Here is a 20276-nt window from a genome sequence, read left to right on the forward strand (position 1 = left end):
GATATGTTTTGGTGCCACCTTTGGATCATATTAGCCTTGTTTCTACCGAGCAGTACGGTTCGGTTTGGTTCAGTTCGGTACGCATATTTTCTGTTTCCACTGTAAGAAGTTGTGGATGGTACCAGTGGAACCGTTCCGTACCATCCCCATTTTTGGTCACCCCTCAGATTTGGTGCTGTTTGCAGTTGAAACACTAAGCGGACCCAGGGTCTAGGTACCATGTCTGAAGGGTTACTTTTGGTTCCAAAGGTACCATACTGAAAGTTTTTGGTGGAAACAGGGCTATTTTATACATTTATGTTTTTTGCCCCACCAGTCCTAAGGATCTAAAAATAACCATTTTTATCCACTCACAGAGGGAAGCTAATGTGGCTTTAGATTTTAGGTATGACCCTGAAAGGTATTGTAAGTGTAATAAAGTGCTTTACAATAAGACTGTTCCAGAAGCATTCATGGTAACAGTCTAACTTTACCCTGGCTTGTTAAATGACTCTGTTGCGTCCAAATAAAGCTTGATGAGAGGAAGCTGTCTTGCTGATTGTAGACTTGATAACCCCTTTTCCCTTAAGGCCCGTAGAGCCGACGTCCCCGTCATTGGCATCTGCTGACGGCTGTATACTGAGCTAATTGAAATTCTTCCTTCTTCTTTCAGCTGGTGCACCACTCACCGTCATTACAGCATTACAGAAGAACAAATGGACGTGAGCAAAACTCCAAGCTCACAAACTGTCACATTCTGACTGAAGTGTTCCCCTCCCTGTGACCTCGATAGGCTTCAGTCTATGTGAGGATGTAGTCATGTTGACCGTGTGGAGCATTGTTAGATGATTCGGTCCTGCGTGCTTCAACTTGTGGGTGTTTGTGGGATTTCTGTTGGGAGGAAAATAATGGCGGTGAACATGAATGAGTGAAGGTATTCCTCTGTGTAGCTGGGATTAACCCTGGCTAAACCTTGAAGTGTGTTTCACAAAGATGTTTTGTTTCCTGGTATGTTAATCCCTTTTCTTTCATTCATGGCCCCTCTCAGTCATCATGTGCTCTTTATATCAGAGACGATCAGTGGGGATTAATGACGTTTGCCATTTTCAAATTAATTTGGTTTAAATGAGGACTTTTTTCTTGGCCTCTCAGTTGAATCTCTGTTCATCTCTCAATCCAGTTGGTAGAAAAAATGATGGCATTGTAAGTTTCTACAAACCACGGATACATTATGTTACATTTGCACGTTAGCAGATACTTTGAAACTTAACACTTCAGCAATGCTTTGGTTGTTTTGTGGTTGGGTTTAGGCACAAACACCCCTTGGTTAAGGTTAGGAAAAGATTGTGTTTTGGCATAAAGAAGCTGGTTTCAGGGACACAATCCCCACTGGAAAACCTGCTTTTCACTTGCACTTTTCGGTCCGCCTTTCCACTCAAAAAGTGGTCTGCAGCTTGGCAACTGTCTCAGCTATGTGTCATCCACAAAATACTTTTCATATCTTTAACTAGTTGACTTTTTCTTTTTTGGGGGTTGTACAGATTTCTTGATGGAGACTCAGTGTTTGTTTGTAGCGGATGTTACTTTGTGCTTTCGTCTCCATGATCTCTGCAAGGGCTAATGGGTTGATCGTGTGAGTTAATTTAATAACTGAAACGATGTCCCGAAGAGGAAAGGCACTCTGCTTGACGAGGCTTGCTGTAAATGATTGTTTTGATATTTGACCACAATGGGATGTGCGGCAGAAAGAAACAGAATGTGATGAGGCAAGCAACTCTCAAGCACTCAATTATCTTTCACTGCCGTACCCACGCTTCAAGGAAAATACACATGATTTTATTTTTTCCTTCAGTGCTGAAAGTAGCTAAAATATAGTGTGCAGCAAAGAAGGCTCTGCTGATGATATGTTGGATGATAAATTAGTTTCAGGCAGGAGTGGGGTTGGAGTTCCTGGTAGAAGATCACCTACTTGCAGGGTGCAAGGAGAGGGGAGAGCACTTGTTGTGACAAAACTCAAGCAGCACTTGTAGTTTTAAGATCACAGAAAGTATTCTTTTCTCCTGAATACTACAACACGAAACACTAAATCATTTTCTTTTGTAAATTGTCCCCTTATTCTAGTGATTTGAAGAGGTGTGGTAAACACATGCACAGAGTATTTTCCTGTTTGGGTAATGAACTTGCAAATACAACAAGTCACTGTATGGCTCGTTTTCGTCTGTTTTTAATGTGTTCGGGTGACTTCCTGTGAGGCAGAAATGTGCATTATACAGAATTCTGCAGCATCGTGTACTAAATAAGAATCATTGACCAGCTGCATCAGGTAATTGATGAGTTTCTGCCTTGCTGAACTATAGATTAGCATCCAGAGACCTGCACAATATTTACAGCTTTCTTTATCTGGGTTTAGAGGAACCTCTGAAGTGCTGCAGAAATGATAGAGATATGCAATCATATACAAACTCTACATGGCTTCAGAAGGAATTGTCAGGTAGAGGCGGCTCACCCTCAGCTTGTCTTTATCCCGTCAGAGCTGCTTGTGAATGAAAAGCAAGTCGTCTGTAAATGGGAGGAGTGAAAAATCCCGCCCGTTTCTTGTACGTTAAGCAGGACAAGACAGGTGCAAAGAGAATCTGGGACTCAACTGATACAGTGATAATCCCTCAGCTATGCAGGCATGCACAGACTTTGTCTGTCATGCTGAAGCAGGAAGGAAGTTTGATTCAATTTGGCCAGAACTCAGCTCATCCATAAAAGTCTGTGTTTGTACAAAAAGTACCATATTCTGTTTTTATATAATAATAAACTGAGTGTCTTGGTTTCCCCACAACAAGGCACATGTTTAATTAAGAGCTTTGGTAGTTATACTGGGTAAACCTCATAATGCAGTGGCAAGAGATAAGCAAAATGTTCAGAACTTCACCCAACTTAAAGCAAATCTTTGTCAACTATTTTGAAACAGTTAAACTACAAGATAACGTAGCTGCTAAAACTGTTGCTAACACAAATAAAGACAGAAATTAAGTTAGCAAACTGTCACTAAAGTCAGCTAACATTAGCCACCAAAGTATTAGTCGAACCAGACCAAGACGAAATTCCCCTGCATGCGTTGAGTGCATTTTATTGCTTACATATTCAGCTTTTCATTTCCAGGGGTGGGGTTTTGTTTTTTCTTCTTACAAAAGTTGTAAAGTCTCACTTTTACCTGTGTGGAGTCCCTTTAACACATGCACTGCAAACTAGAGGTTGACTGCTAGTGAATTTTTAATGGCTGATATAATTGATATAGTTTGGAGCAGGAAAAAGCCGATAGCCGATTACTTGGCTGATAACACCTGCTATTTAATTCAAGCAAAAATTTTACCGACCATGCTTGCTATAGCAAAACGGAAAAAGCACATGATGCTGTTCTATAACCAGCAACCTGATTATGCCCCTAATAAAGACGTTAAGCTGTGCTACATTACTTAGATTTTATTTTAATCATGCAAATGATCTACAGCACACATTGCCTTGTACGTGCATACTTGAATACTCTGTGCAAAAGCCTTATGGCAATACCCACATGACCAGTGGAGGTCACAGGTATCGGCCACCATCAGAGCCCTGTTTCGCTGTTAACGATAGTTCATGTAAAGTCCTATTGGCGCCAATTGATAGGCCAAACCGATGAATTGGTCGACCTCTGCTGCAAACCTGACATGATTGAGACATTTCCCATATGTGAGAAGGCATTAAACTGACTTATTCCACCAGCTCTTTAGTACAGAGTGTGTGTATTATCCTGTTGAGCCAGTGTGTGAGTTGAACAGGTAATCGTCCGGAGAATTGACAGTGAGAGAGAAGGTGTGTTAATGATGTTTCTATCACAAGGCTTGGGCGAAACAGGAAGAGAACAAACATCCAAGAGTGAAGAAGGGTCATTTACTCAAAAGACGCGATGACAATGTCCAACTGGAAAAATGACGAGATGCAGAAACTTCTGTTCATAAGGGCTGAAGCCAAAATTGTCAGAGAAATGAAAGAAACCATAAGAGACACTGTTGTTTATGACCAAATGAGGAAGCAGCTAGGCAAAGCAAGGCAAATTTATTTATATAGCACTCTTCATACCCAAAGGCAACCCAAAGTTAGGGTTGGGTACCGTTCATAATTGAACCGATACGTTATCTGGAATTCGGTACCGGTACCAAACGGTACCTTATTTCGGTACTCTTTAAAGTCTAAACTTCTCAGATTCAACATTTTATTGAGAACATTTAGGAACAGTGCTGCACGTTAACTTTTGTCTGCACATTTTTTTTTGTCGCCATTGTTGCTGAGTCTGAGGTGCGAGTCATGCGCTCTCACTCCGCCTCCACCTCAGGTACCGAAATTTGTCACCGATTCATTTTGAGTGAATCGATAGTCAAGTCAAAGTTTGCTGTAGCCCGATGACAAAACATGTCTCAAAAGTCTGTACAAATAGTAATTTCATTTCAATTTCAATTCAGTTTGGTCTGTAAAGTCCAATATTACGAATCACTATTAGCCTCAGAGGGCTTTACAGCAGACGATATCCCTCTGTCCTTGGACACTCACAGTGGATAAGGAAAAACTTCCCCAACATAACCCTTAGGGGCTGTAGTCTGTGTCATGTCCTGCCTCCTGCAGGTTCTACCTCAGGTGCTACCCCTTGCCTAAACCAAACAGAAGCATTTCCAGTAGGTAAAAACACCTCTGACATAGACAGTCTCTCCTTTTTAGTGGGTCTAACTGTGTTTGAGTCCACAGGTGGGTGAATCTATGGTGCATTTCAATTGTGAGTGTAGACACTGTTTCACTAAAACTTCTCTTCTGAGTATGCTCACCCTCTTTGAGCCTTAAAAGGTGACTTTGAAAAGTTTGTCGCTCAGTTCCTCCACACGTCCCTTATCCTCCACACACCGCAGACAGAGCTGTTAAATTTGTCTCCTGCCAGGGATGCCACTGTTTACGGCTGAGAGAACCCCAGAGCCTCGGCCCACTGGTCACCGGGCTGCTCATGTTACAGTCTCCCTGGCTGGCTGGCATTGTCAGGTTACAATGTGTGTGAGTGTGTGTGTTTGGTGTCTGAGCGGCTGTGTTGTGATTGGCTCGTGCTCTGCCATGTGAGACAGCGTCGGGTGACGTCTCCCTGTTAATCCCTCAATTCTCTCTGGGATGTTTTCTCTCTGGTTGTACTGGGAGCTGTCTGTGCGAGTTGCAGCTGAGGGGAAATGCAGTCACACACTAACTTTGAGACTTTAGAGATGTGAGGGAGGTGAGTGCATTTTTTTTAAGTTAACACAACTGTTGCATTGTTTTCTGTAAACTATTGAAAGATGCATATTTGCCTGTGTTGGCAGGTTACATGAATACCTTTTCCTTGTGGTTTATTCATAATTTGCATGCTCTGTGCCACTACTGAAATCAGCATTGAACTCTTGACTCTGTTTAAAAAATAACAAACTTCCAGAGAGGGCAGGAAAATGCATTTATGTGTCTAAATGATTTGCCAATATTTCTTTGGTCGTCATTGGCCTGCATGTCTAGTATGTAGTAAGCCAAATACTAACAAGCCAGAGCTGCAGAGTTGATATCTGTGAGATGGTGTGAACTGGCTTGAGGGTCTGGTCAGGGCTTTGGGGGGTGAGGGGTGTCTGTTTTGTCTACAGCTGCTGCTTTACACATTCCCAGTGAAGATCCAATCACTCTGACCTTAAGACAGGCCGGGGCTCCACCTCTTTGGCTGCACAAAAATGATTATCTTCTGGTTGTTTTGACAGAAAACTGGCTGACGTTGACTTGTTTTCAGTGTGCTTTTACACCTGACCTGCTTCTTGTGGTGCAAACAAACTCAGGTGCGTTTGCGTCTTTGGTTCAGTGTTTTCAGGCTGGAGTGAACGTTAGTTAAGCTGTAGTTCTGAAAAACAGTCGGATCAAGATCCACCTTTTCAGGTTTGCTTTGTGGCACAAAAGCAAAACGGACCAAGTTGCAGCACAGAGTATCAGGAGTCAGATTTCAAATGATGAGAGAGTGAGAGTTGACCACAAGAAGATGACAGAGGATTTTGTGTTAAAAAAGCTAAAGTGTCTATTTGTTAATATTCTGGATTCAAACCCAGTGCTTATAGGGAGCCTGATAATGTTAATGAGGACAAAGGAGTCGGTCACATCTCCAACACATTTGTGTGCAGCCTGTCGCCTGAAGCTCTTCATCTAACAGCTCACTCTGGATGCTTATTCTTGTTCGATTGCTCTCTGCAATATTTCAGACTGAGCTACTGAAAACAGACGCCAAAAATGAACATTATTCTGTTTTGTAGATGCATTTTTGATGAATGACAGCGGTAGTGCGTATCTCACTGACAAACATTACATTTCCTGTGACTTCTTCATAAAAAAAGTTAGTTCGTGTTTCTCCTGTTAGATGCTTTCAGTGTGAAGCTGCAGCAGTTGGAAATGTTGAGTTTGCATTAGCAGTAACTTTGTACAGCGCTCTGCAGATATTGAGCGTCTGCAACAAATAGATTTTCTTGTAAAATGTTCTGTATTCGGTGACATAGCCAACATGTTGTCAAGGTTTATCAACTGGTGGGAAAATGTCCTCACCCTGCATCCCTACATTCAAGTAATAAACCGATGCACCCAGCTGACTTTTAGGTGCTTTCAGACCTAGAGTTGTCTCCTTTGGTCTGAATCAGGGACTAATTTTGTTTCAAAGTTGTATAATTGCCTAGAGTTGGTTCGTGTTCTCACGGCAGCATTTACAAGCGGACCAGATCAAATGCCTTGTGTGAGAAAGCTGCTCTTGATTGGTCAGAATTTCCATGTGGGAAAAATCCAGGAAGTAAAGCAAACGTTGAAGAAGAGTACACTTGCAAGATAAATGTGACACTTTCTAATGTCACAATGGAGGGACAACTACGCAGGTTGATTTTAGCGCTGCTCATCGTGGACTATATTGCTGTCATTGTTCATTTTAGTCAAAGCATACAGTTTGAAAACGAGGCGCGGCTCCAACTAGAAAACAATGTTTTGATGCATTGGATGTGCTGAATGTGCATATTAAGGCAGTACAGGAGGAGGTGCACATTAATAATCCTCCAGGACTGTAACATGCTCATGTTTAACCCAAACAATGTGTCATGTGACTGCAGTTGGTTCAGATCCAGGTCAGAACACGTTCTCACCACAAACCAACCGCACCAGAGTTCGTTTGTAACCGGACTGAGACCACCTCTTCAAGAAGGTCTTGGTCCAGTTGTTTTGGTGCGCACCTGAGTGTGATTGCTGTGTTCACACCTGCCCAAACGAACCGCACTTAAGCGGCAAATGAACTTGACTTTGATTGAAGCGAACCAAACAGGGCAGGTGTGAAAGCACTCTTAGAGCTAACACTGATGAAGACAAGTGCAACGCATTTCATCTTCTGTTAAAAGTTGCACTGTAACACACCTCACTCGGCCAGCTGACCACGAACATGCTTACGAGTTCTTCACAAGCATGAGAAGACATAACTTAGTCAGTCGCCTACAGCCACACTAGCCGTCCTGGGAGGCAGCACTTTGGCACAGCAGACGGAGACAAATAAACATACATCAAGTTTCACATCTTAACACTTCACCACCAGCTGTCCCCAAAATAAGTTTCAGACAAATTGCAACTGGCACTGAAGTTTTGGTTTGCGCTGTCGCTAACTGCCTGTGGTCCCTTGGTTGTGTTAGAAAAAAGGTTGAGTGTTGACGGACACTCTGCAGACACTACATGTCAGTCGCACGTGACCCTCACAGCAGCCGCTGAAAGGCCTCTGGGTGTGCACTGGGTTATGCAGTGGTCATGTTATATCAGATTCCCTGTAATTGCAAGCTGCCAACTTGTGGAAGTCATTAGCTGGATTTTTTTTCTGTGGTGGTGGTTTCAACACAGGTGGCAGTCACGACAACAGTCTCGTCTTTCTTTCTCTCTTTAGGAAGACAGTAACATCAGTAAACTGTGAGATGCATCATGATAAAGAGTTACCTGTCAGTTGTTGAATGTCCATGAAACATTTTGTTGTCTTCACATTCTTTACATCTGAAATGAAAGCATGCGACAGTTCACTAATTCTTTTCCTCTAATTAAATATCAGCTTTCCACTGGTCATGTTCAAACACCACAGGCAGGTGAAGACAAAAACAGTCTTTATGAGCCTCTTAAATCAGAAGCAAAGCTGTTTTTTTCCCAGTCAAAGCTCTTTCATAAAACCTGTCTGTGGCTACATGCCTTTGATTCGGGGTATAAAACATCTTCCCGAAAGATGGAGGGCGGGCGTTTCTCAGTAAACTGTTAAACAGCAGCAGTAAATTATTTCCTCTTGCGGTCAGCAGGGCTTTGTTTACAGTGGAGATTGGCTCCCTGGTGACACCACTGATCTTATCTGCTGCGGTGAAAGCTTCTGTGCGCATGAAGGCCTGCTGTCAGCAGCGCGCCACATGGGGAGCGTTTTTTAATATGAGGCCGCGTTTCAGCATCACACATTAATTGCAGTGAGAAGATAGTTGTGTAATCAGCACGTAGATGATTGAGAGAATGTGTAATGTTGTGATGAAAGTTTGTGTTGATACTTTTCATGTGTTCACTTTACTTAAACTACTTACTGCAGTGAAATGAGCTGTTGTCAGTGAGTGAACGACGTCGACAGTGTTAGGCTGTGTGACTTTTTAGTCCTCATTGCTGTGCTGCGGTGAAGTTGGCTTGACAATGGCCCTGCACGCTCTCTCAGGTTTCAGTTTCCACAAAGTGAGGGGCACATCACCATGGCAACGCCGTCCACAGGCTCCCTGACCTATCCCATGTTCCCCCTCTGAGGAGTGCAGAGCTTGTTGCTTCCTCTGCCAAGCACCAAGGATGGGCGTTTTATATGGCATTTATTAGGGTAAGACAAGTTTTCACAAGAATGAGTTTTTTGGTAAAACAGTTCTCCATCATGAGATGGTAGCTTTTATTAAGCTCAAGTGCGTAGTTTCTCCCCTCTGAGGCCAAAGAGCTGTATTGTAGGGATGCTCTGAAAGTCTGGGCCGATGCAGATAATTGAAATAACAATTTGGCCGATAGCCAGCATGAATGTTTTTTGTTTTTGTGTATTAATTTCCCAAATAAATCTTCATTATGATAATAATAATAATAATAATTATTATAATAATAATGATAATAATAATAATAATACATTTTATTTATACAGCGCTTTTACAGCTCTCAAAGACGCTTTACATTTAAAACCAAAGAAAAGAAGTACATACATTTAAGTGCAAAGACATAAACAGAAGACACGGACAATATAAAACAACAAGGTGCAAAAGCATAGTGCAAAACAAAGAAAAGGAGGGCACATGAGAAACAGAACAAAAAGCTAATGTTAAAGGTTAAAAGCGGATTTGAAAAGGTGGGTTTTGAGGAGTGATTTGAAGGTGGATGGATTTGGACAGTCACGGATGTGTATAGGGAGGGTGTTCCAGAGGGAGGGGGCGACTATGGAGAAGGTTCTGTCGCCCCAAGAAAATGACTGCCAAGTTATGAATAAGCACAAATTTAATCATACTATTTTATACTACAACCTTATAACTTTTTACATGAAAAACGTGTTTTAAAAACAGCTTTAAAGACTTTTTTACTATAATATATCATAATTCTCTCGCTTATATCTGTTTTTTATTGCTGTGAAAACATCAACAAATTCTTCTTTTCAGTAACTTTGACTTAAGTCTAGTCAAAAACTAAATTTTACAAGTTAACATTTGAACACATCATTAGAACGTTATAATTTACCTTTGTCCAATACTCATTTTTACTGAATAGATCTTGAACACCTCATAATGTAACTCATTGCAACTTGGTTCTGCCCACCAGCTGCTAACAGCTAACAGCTAACAGGTACTGGCAGTGGAATTGAATAATTCATGCTGATAACACATGAGACATTGTATGTGATTGTTTTGGGAAGGAAGCAGAATGCGGTGGTCGACCAGTGAGGGGACTTACTCTGCAGTTAACATCAGTTCAACCTGATTTTCAACCAATGTGGGTTAAATATACCTGCTGCCTGTTGGGTTGTAATGTTTAATAGTTATTTCATGGATGGATAGATAGAAAGTTCAAATTAATTTTGATCTTGTGTGTTTGGATGCTGTGTTTTACTGCTGTATGAACATGTGAAGTGATGACCTTAACAGTAACACTCTTCCTTGTTGTGAGGCTCTTCATCAGGGCAGTGCTTTGTTGATGTAAAAATGTTGTAGTGTTTTATCAGAGCAGTGTCATAATTGGGATTGTTGTATTACGTTTATTGATTATTGCTTTTTATTGAGATAAGTAGCCTTTAAGTACTGGAAAATTGTATTTGTCTGCTGACTGCTAAATGGTGTTACAGTAGAGTCTTGTAGATGTGTTATTATCCCGGCAATCATGAGCATATGTTTAATCAGGTTGTACCGGTTTTACAGACTGTGTAAAGTCAGCCTGTTTTGTTTATTCAAATTGAATATGGCGCTTTCTCTTCTTATAGTCTAACTCATCTGGGCTGTTGGCACACAAGGCAGCAGTATCGTGTATGTGGAGGTACAGCAACAGGTGAAACACATGGATCACAAAAATAACATTTATTGTACGAATTAAAAGAAGACGTAATAAATAAATAATCATACCTGTAAATACAGAAATATGACCAAATTCATGTGGATCAGTCATATTGATCCTGGCTCAGTAACTGATACCAAACTTAGCTTATTGTGAATTAGTTGTAAATACGTACAGTCAAGAACAAGTGAGCAGCGTCTGCCGTTAGTTATTTACCTCAGTGTGTTACGCAGCTAACCAGCACCGCCTTCCCGACCCGGAGTGTGGATATCACCATGGAGAGAGCTGCGCTACGTCAGACTTAATTTGAACATAACTGTTTCCATCCCCCGTTTTGCGAATCAATATTTTACGAATCAACCAAAACCCGGCCAAGGCGAGCGTATTTTAGTTTGTGCGAACCACGGGACTTTAATTCGAATTTTGGCGTTTCCATCATAATTTTCCGATGCGATACTTCTAGATGCGCATCTAAACAGGCTGATGGAAACATGGCTAATGATTCTTTTTGTTTTTCTTAGTTTTAAAGTTTAAACAGGGCTCAGCGAGACGTTCAGTGTTAATGTTATACAGGAAACACAGCTAACGGCGCTCAGATGATTCGTCATGTTTGTAAGATGAGTTTACATATCACCTTGGGTTCGTCCTTCACCTTCTCAAAATGATCCCACACTTTGGATTTCCTGCCCGACATGTTATTAACTAGCCTGTGGAATAACCGCAGGTACCAGCCCTGGAAATTAACCTGACTCCTGTCTGACTGCTGGGCGTGGACACTTCCTGTGTCTGTCCTTTCAAATTAAATTCCCACATGGTCCAGTCGTATAGGTTTTGATTTATTTTGACAAGGTGCAGCTTTATTTTTTTTTTCTTTTCTGTGACCAAGCAACCAATGAAATCTTGCCGACTAATGACCTTTCTGGTCGACTAACGTTTGGTCGACTAATAGGGGGCAGCCCTACAACGGTCTGTTTACTTTTCACATTGAAATGAATAGACTCAATACTGCCGCTAGTCTCTTAGTGGTGGGGCAGTGGCGAAACGCACGTGACACAGATACAGGAAATGAATCTAAAGTGGGCTGTCTCGGTTTTTCAACAGTCTCTGGTTTTTCTCTTTGGTTGCTAAGCTAACGGTAGCTAGCTGGTTAGCAAACAGGCACTTGGAAAAGGCCTCTATGAAACTGACATTTTTAAAAAAGGACATTTTAAAACAAAAGATTTATGATTAAATAAAAATACAAAGTCTACTCTAATAAATTCATGTTACTAAAATTAAAAAATATATATTTTTTGTCTGTCTTTTACTGGATTTATTCATGCAGTCATTTATTTCAAAACTGCCATTTGTAGCAGACACTCCTTGGTCTGACCTGCTGAAATGACAGATTTTTAAGTTACTGAATCATAGTAATTCTACAAGTAGACCAAACAATAAAATGAGATACTGTTTCTCTGTAAGTGTGCTCTCTATAAACTAGAGTTTCTACTATACATTATGTTTAGCCAAAGATGAAATTGAGTTTGTCTGTGCTGGTTTCTCTGGGTTGACTGGTCAGAAAATGATAAACCTGCCTTATTATTAAATTAATTCAGTATGTTGGAGTTGCAGAGTGATGAATATCACTTTTCCAGTGAGCTCATATTTGGAGGACATTTGAAACAACAGCGGGCATGGTGGTTTCATGTTTCCAGATGTAATAAACGATCTTTGACAGTATCATTTCTATCTGTTGTTCATTGTTGATACAGCTACCCTCCCTTCCTCTTTTGTGGAGCTGTTTTACATATTCAGTGACATCTGCCACCAGATCTCTCCACCGGCTAATGCTGATTGTTCCTGCCTTCCAGCGCCGCTGAAATAATAGCAGAGCACGGGTCACCACTCGAGTCAATATTTGTTCATGGACAGCGCCTTCTGGGCCGTTTGTGCCGGTCTGTTTTTGAGAGACAGTTGGTGATGTTAGAATTCATAATGGAGGTGTCGACTCGTCAGGATGATGATGATGCCAAGGTTTATAAAACAATATGTTTAAACTTACAGCTGAGTTTTGGCTCATCAAATGAAAAGCAAGGTAATGGTAAAAGGATTCTACTAACTTTTTGCTATTTTTGCCATAACCATATTCTTGACAATATGACCCATTAGTAAACAAAAATTCAATGAAATAAGTGATATAGTTTTTCCACCTGGACCTTTATGCTCTGCCATTTCTCCTCTAATCATCACGCAGTAACCTGTGACAGGCTGTTATGATACTACAACAGTCACATGTAGTTTTTTGTTGAGCCGCAAGCGTCACGTAGGTTTACATTACCAAAGGTTTATGACAAAATCACTTGACGACACCAACTCCTGTGTGCACAGCGAGAGAGGAGAGGGAGAGACGCTGTGCTGCTGCCAGAGGAGCCGCTGAATGAGTTCCCTCTGAGCACTAAGTCACTAAAAGAGTCTGAGAAGTCTGGGGTTGTTCATAAAACATTCAGGACGCCACAGTTTATTCCACACTGCTGAAGCTGCTCCTCTATTTGTCACTAATAATTTCGCTTTCAGTAACAGTATGACATCAATATGTCAACAAGTTGAAATTACTTTTTTATATGATATTAAAAATTATTACAGTATTAACGTGAGTGGGATGATATGGCACACTCCTTCTCAGAGTTAACCTTGAAGTCACCTTGCTTACTCCAAATCCTGCCTCATAGTACAGGCCTGTGGTTGCATCAGTCACAGATCTTTCATTGTTTACACAGTAGTTTTCCACGCAAGTCCATAAAACTGCTCCCATTATTGTTGCAGTGATTTGTTTTCCCTCCGGCCACCAAAGCAAATATAATGTTGATCTCCTACTTAACTTTCTTTTTCACAAAATAAACGCCCAAATCAAACAGACCTGTTCTAGTGAAATTAAACATGTTCACAGAAGCTGATAACTGTTTAGACGACCTGTATAAAATATACAATGGCTCAATATCTTGCACAGATCACTGTGATGGAAGCACGGGTGTTGGGTCGTGCATTTACTCGTGCTTTACAGCAAGAATTTTAGCCAGGCAAGCAGCAGCAAAGGCCAGGAGCTGCACAGGTCAGTAGTCTGCTGCAGTCTCTAGCATCACTGGGATGAGCCTACAAGAGGTGCAGCAAATCCTCAGTGTCACCACTCACTCCTGAGGTGATACAGAAGAACTACGAGCAACTTTTTAAAGTCAATGACACGTCAGTGGGCGGTTCATTTTACCTGTAATCAAAAGAGCGTCTAGACGAAGAACTAATTATTCAGACGCAACAACAAAAGCAGCAGTCTCAACAAAATATGCAAGCATGAAGTATGAAATGATGCTCGCCCTGTCTGTCTCCTCCTGATCCTGTGTAAATTATAACTCAATAAAAGCTTTCTCCTTTTCTCTATGAAAATAAAGTCTGTGGGAAACTGGATGAATGCAGCCAAACTAGCAGCAGGACAGAAAATGCAGGCTTCCAGAACGTCAAAATTAAGATTAAAATACTACAATTGCATTCAAGCATACTTAGATTGCAACACATTTCGCTCCTAAAATGTGTGAATCTGGTCCGTGTTTCGAGCTGTCAGTACAAGCTTGGAAAAATATTTTCAGTTTCCAAAACGTTAGTTTTTATGAGCTATAACAGTGATGCTGAATTATTTTGACAGCACTGAAAGAAATGTTGTTCCCCCTCTGAATCACTCCCAAAGGTGACAGTGAAAATTCCCAGAATACCCTGGGAGTTAATCCCTTAGTTTTGGTGGAAGTGGGGATCCTCCCGGCAGCCGTAATGCCACAGTGTTTCCAAAGGAATGTTACTGCTATTGTCGACCAGGATGACTCCCACTGGGAAGACACCCCCTCCCCCCTCACCCCTTCGCTGCCAACACAATACAATGTGTTGCATTATACGTATGAAGGCATGCTACTGTTTTCCTAGCCTCTGACCCTGTGACCGTGAGCTGAGTCCAGCATAATGAAAAGGATGACACGGAAGTCATTAGTTAGTCCCACAGTTAATACAGCTTCCTCCGCTCCACCGCAGCTGGGAATTTTATTATTTTTTAAACACAGAAGTCTGGCTGAAGATACTGGAGCAACACTACTCATGTTGTGAACTAGTTTTATGTACAAATCTGCATTGTTGTTGTAGCTGAAGTAAAAATAATTGAAAATACAATGTTTTCATGCTAACAAATGACTTACTCTGTAACCCCTCTGGGGAGTAAACAACTCCCTCCGAAGTTATAAAGTTTTTATATGTAGGGCTGCAGCTATTGATTACATTCATCATCAGTTAATCTGCTAGTTAGTTATAGTTAGTCTATGAACCGTTAACGGCATTCACAGATGACAGGTGATGTCTTTTAATATGCTTGTTTTGTCTGACTAATGGTCAGAAACCTTGAAATTACTAAGGACAAACAGAAAATTGTAGCATTAGAAAAACTGGAGCCAGAAAATTATTGACCTCCTGATACCCTTATTAGCCTTGTGACTCTTACTGTTTTCGTTACTGATTAAGCTGCCTGTTCGATCAGTTTTAGTCGGCTGATTTAAGTAAGTGGGCGGCAGTAGCTCGGTCCATTGGGACTTGGGTTGGGAACGGGAGGGTCGCTTGTTCAAGTCCCCGTCCCGTAGCTGGAGGTGCCAGTTCACCTCCTGGGTACTGCTGAGGTACCCTTGAGGAAAGCACCAAGCCCCCCAACCGAGACCACCTCTTCAAAAAGGTCTCGGTCCGGTTGTTTTGGTGCGCACCTGAGTGTGATTGCTGTGTTCACACCTGCCCAAACGAACTTTAGGGTGCAAACGAACCAGAGTTCGATTTAACCAAACCAAATAAGCAGGTGTGAAAGCACTCTCAGACACTGAAACATATTTAGTAAACAGTTATATAAAAAAGAGGAAAGTAGAGCTGTACTCAACTCAGAATTACGTCAGTCGAATCAGATTTGGCTGCTCAATACAAATCGTCTTTATTTCCATTTAGAGTTTAAGAGTTTTAACAGGGTTTGACAGGACGTTCAGAGTGACTGACATTCATGTAATATAGTAAAGAAGCCAAGTTAGCATGCTAATGCTATCTGTAATATGCAGCTTTTTTTTGCAGACAATAGATATCGAATAATAATAGGAGACTGCATCGTATTTAGGGCTGTAGTCAACCAAAGAAAATCTTAATCTTCAACTAATCGATTAGTCGTGGGGAAATTGGCACATTATTTTTACTTCTGCGGTGGTGTTTCTGTCTCTCTGCAGTTACACCTCCAAAACACCAGTTGGCAGTGGAGGACTGTGTTATGTGCTGTAAAGTTTAGTTCAAATCAAACTTTATTTATATAGTTGATTCAAAACACACATTAAACATGGCTTAATAGAGTGTGCCAGTAAACCCGGAACTCCGTTAGCGATTTTAGCACTTCCGGTTCTCTCGTCTAAAAGTCAATACGTTTTTTGAATGGGATTTTGGTAAAATGCCTCAAATAAGGTCTGCGGTTAACAAAAGCTTAAGCGAGTTTCAGGTTTTGTTCTACGACATAAAACACGTCAGTAAATACCCTACTTGTGAATTTTGAAGCTTTTACGTGTAAAAAAGGTGGTTGCCAACAAGTTGCTCAATACGACTACAAACCCTGTCGGGGACATTAAACGTCATCACCCCTGAACAGGCGAGAGTGCTGGCAGTCCGCCATTACAGCTTCTTATTTAGCTTAAACAGTCCGATTTCCCCATTATACAATGTTTATAAAATAAAGCGGCCGAAATCAGTTGAAAGCTTAGTGGAGGTGACGTCAAGAGTCATGCGACTGTGGAGTAGTCATGTAGTCCATTAAAGCCTAACGTTAGCTTTTTACTTTTGGCGATCGCATTAAAGCTTCAAATGCGGTATGAAAGGTGTTCATATGTGAAGATTATCTCGCTGAACAAAACCTGTAAGTATCATAAACTTGTGTTAGCCACAGAGCTTATTTTCTGACATAATCCAAAACGCAGTGCAAAAATCACATTCACTTTCTCTTTCGGGAACCAGCACGATGCTAAACTTCCGGGTTTTGACGTCAGCCCTGGCACACTCAATTTCAAACACAAGTACGCAAACTGGCTTCACTATAAATTGCAGAACTGACAAACACTTGTCTTTATCTGGACACATTTCACCCACCAATACAACATGCTAACGTTATTAGCACAAGTCTATGGCATTTTACATTGTATAAATTAGCCTAGCGTCTAGCAATCTTTTCCTCTTCTCATATAAAACCAGGGACAACAGCAACATTTAACAAAGGTAACGGCACTCAATGTGGCTCAATTACAACTCACAGCATTCACCGACAAAACAACTGTCTTATACGAAACACGTTTTCCAAGCAAATACAACATGCTAACGTTATTAGCGCCAGCCTATGGCATTTTACATTGTATACATTAGCCTAGCGACGAGCAGAGATTTCCACTGCTCATATGAAGCCAGGATAAATCCCGAAGTATAAATCCCTGAAGGATAAATCACACACAAAACTTAAAATGCTATTTTAGTGGAGGCTTTACTGTCTTCACAATTTATTGTTTCTTATCTGTGAAGTGCAAGTAAATACAAGCTTCGTTTCCACTGAGGGAAATGGTTTCAGCTTACAGAAACAGACAGGAGGTCTGCGTCACCGTGATGCTGAGCGTAGGGTGGGCGAGTCCAATTTTCTGTCAATAATGGGGGTGTTTTGAAAACACCATTTTCACAGGTAACTTAGCCTGTCCCCCCGCCGCAGGAAATAACGGGCTAATCCTGGAAAGCTGTTAATGTAACACTTTTCTCCTTATGAAAGTAACACGGCGATTATTCAGCCAATGAGAATTTGGTCGGATGAGAGCATAGCGACCAAATAATCGACTAGTCGACCAGGAGACTGCAGGCCTAATCGTATTAATTTGCTGTGAACTGCAAATTCACCACTTCTAAGCAAAAGGCAGAAGATAACGTCATCTCAGACCCTGATCAGGCAAAACCTCACCACCTGCGGGCGGCTGCCTCCATCTCACTCAGACACACATTGGGTCTGGGTCTGCAGCTGCCTGTACTACTGAGGAGCGCTCACTCTGTAGCTAAATCTGAGGACCGAAATGTTAGCAGAGGTACACTGCACGTAGATTGTCAAACAACCAACCAAAGAAAATGCTGCTGACAGAATCTTAGTTGACTGAGAGATGTCCGACTGATGATTTGAATCTTTGTCTTTCAAGGGGCAGCTTTAGAGAAAAGCTCATTTGTGCACATTGTGGAGAGAAGAAAGAAATAAGTAATCAATCTGAACTCTTGGGCTGTCGTCACATAGGAACTTGTAAAAACACAGAATTTATATGTATTTTTTCCCAAAAAGAATGTTTAGTTTAAGTGGTGAGGCACCTAGATCCTGACTCATGTCATCTTGTGGTAGTTGGTAGATGACAGCTTTAACAATACTCGCATTCATTTTCATGGCATTGGCATTTGCTGTGTGAAAGTCTCACCGCCTTTTCTCTAGTGTTTTCATTTGTGTAACGTCTGCAGAGGAGGCCTCAGGTGTTGCAGTAAACCTTAAATTTTATAGTCATTTACAGTGGTTAATTACGTGATGTGATATGTCAAAATGTTTCTTCTCTTTTTAGTTTAAACCTATTGATTCTGCTGGGAACTAACGTCTTACAGTGTCAACTTTCTGTTGTCTGTCATCACCTGGAGTAGTTCAGCTGCTCTCTGAGCCAAACACCCATTTGTCTGTCGTAACGACTTCCTGAAGCTGTTGAAGTTTACAGTACGAAGACGAGGGAGTTTCTTTGTTGTCATTCTTGGAGAATGGAAACTGCCCAAGTGTCTGTCAGGCTGTCACACCTCTCAGAGATTGTTTGAGTGGGAGGTGATGCAGTGTTTTTCCATGCGTACTGTATGTGCAGGGTATTATACCCTTTTTCTATAGACTGAAATGTAGCAGCAGTGTGGAAAAATCTCAGACTATTAACTGACAAAGGCTGGAAGACATCTGGTCGGACTTGAATTCTTTCACCAGATTTAAGTCTTATTTTTGAAATTAAAAAAGGGTTCAAAATGTGTAAATTTCTCTAAGTAAGATATCAAAAACCTTTTTATATTTTATCCTATCTGCACTTGTAGCAGAAATATGTATTCTTTGTACATGCTAGCAGATTGTAGTCGATAAACAGATGTCCCAGCACCAGATATGTCCTCAGTAATCTTGCTAATCGTTTATGAAACTGTTGTTTTTGATAATAAGTGTTCGCTCCAAATGCAGATAATGAGACGTTCTTGTTTAAGAAGTTGTATTTATCTTTGGGTCATGGTTTGGTGCCAGCTCGTACCGCCTCTCTTTGGTCTAATATTTCCTCGTTGGTTCCCCCCATGGGAATAAATTAGACTTTCAGATTTGGGAATAAAGTGGCATGTGGACAGCTCTTAGCGCTGTCAATGAGGATGCGAACAGGGAGAGAAGAAGAAGAGGGGTTTCCTTTGGGGCCTCATCTCTACTGTCATCCCCCCCTTCCTCCCCCCACATACACCTTTTTATCTCCCCATCTCTCAGTGGAACAAATCATTTAGCTGCCACCCTAATGGGATTAGTCCTCGCTCTAAACCTCCCTCCCTCCCTTCCTTCCTCTCTTGTCTTTTCTTTTCACATGCTCGAGTCCATCCTTCAGTTGGTCTCTTTTGGGACGCTGCCTCTGGAAGTGGTTCATCTCATTGAAAAGCTTTTTGGAGAGGGAAAATAGTGAATTAATGAGTAAATGGAGGATTTTAGAGCCTCGGTCACCTCATTTGGCCTCTTACCGTTCACTGGATCTGTTGCTAGAATTTCTGTTGCTGTGATCTCACAGACAAGGTCCTGTTTTTGCACGCAAGGCCAAATAAATGCAGCATTTTGTTTGCTTTATCATCACAAGGCGTCCCAGGGACTGAGCAGGGATAATGGCAAGCCCCCCCAAGATTAATGGGCTTGATATCCCTGCTGATAAACGACATTGAGGCCAGTTAATCAGGCCTAACCCACTGATGTCACCATTAAGCAGTACAGTCCTGACCTTACCATTGATAAACAGTGACGCCAGCTGAAAGCACACTGAGAGGATCACAAAAGCCAGCCAGCGTCAGGGCCAGCTGGGGTAGAGGTGCTCAACAGATGGACGTGAATATATTTTACATTACATTTAAATGTGATGTTTATCTACTGAGGTTTACAGAGCAACCTATTATAATAGAAACAGTAGCAGATAAAGTAATAACATGATAATTAAAGAGTAAAGTTACACCAGAGAGTGGTGCAGTGAAATAAGCTGTGTTGTCTTTGGGATGTAGGAACAGGAAGCTTTAAATGCTTCTATAGCTTTGATGCTGTGTGCCGTCTTTTTCTACCTTTGAATTGATTTGTTTATTTGAAGTTAAATACCTAAGTAGACCTTACAGCTGCTGCCTTTTATATTCAGGGATGGGACTACTTGCAGGGCTAGTTGACGAACTACTGTAGCTGGCAAGTCTACGGCTAACACAGTAGTAAGCCAGGGACATGCTTTATGCTGTTCCAAAGTCATTGGAAGTCAAAGTCATTACGCAGGCTTTGCCTTCTTTACACGGAAACAAACAACGGCACCATGATGCCGCCTCGGTGTGGATTTCGGATACACAAAAATGTA

The 20276-nt window shown here is 41.4% G+C and overlaps 1 protein-coding gene and 1 pseudogene across 1 annotated transcript in view; both read left to right on the forward strand.

Annotated features, from left to right (window-relative positions):
* Nucleotides 1-20276, forward strand: part of kank1a (KN motif and ankyrin repeat domains 1a) — an 89070-nt gene that overhangs the window by 6471 nt on the left and 62323 nt on the right. The window lies entirely within an intron of this gene.
* Nucleotides 13559-13921, forward strand: LOC125889682 (mitochondrial import inner membrane translocase subunit tim16-like; annotated as a pseudogene).

Source organism: Epinephelus fuscoguttatus, linkage group LG6 (assembly GCF_011397635.1).
Source record: "Epinephelus fuscoguttatus linkage group LG6, E.fuscoguttatus.final_Chr_v1".
Taxonomy (NCBI): domain Eukaryota; kingdom Metazoa; phylum Chordata; class Actinopteri; order Perciformes; family Serranidae; genus Epinephelus; species Epinephelus fuscoguttatus.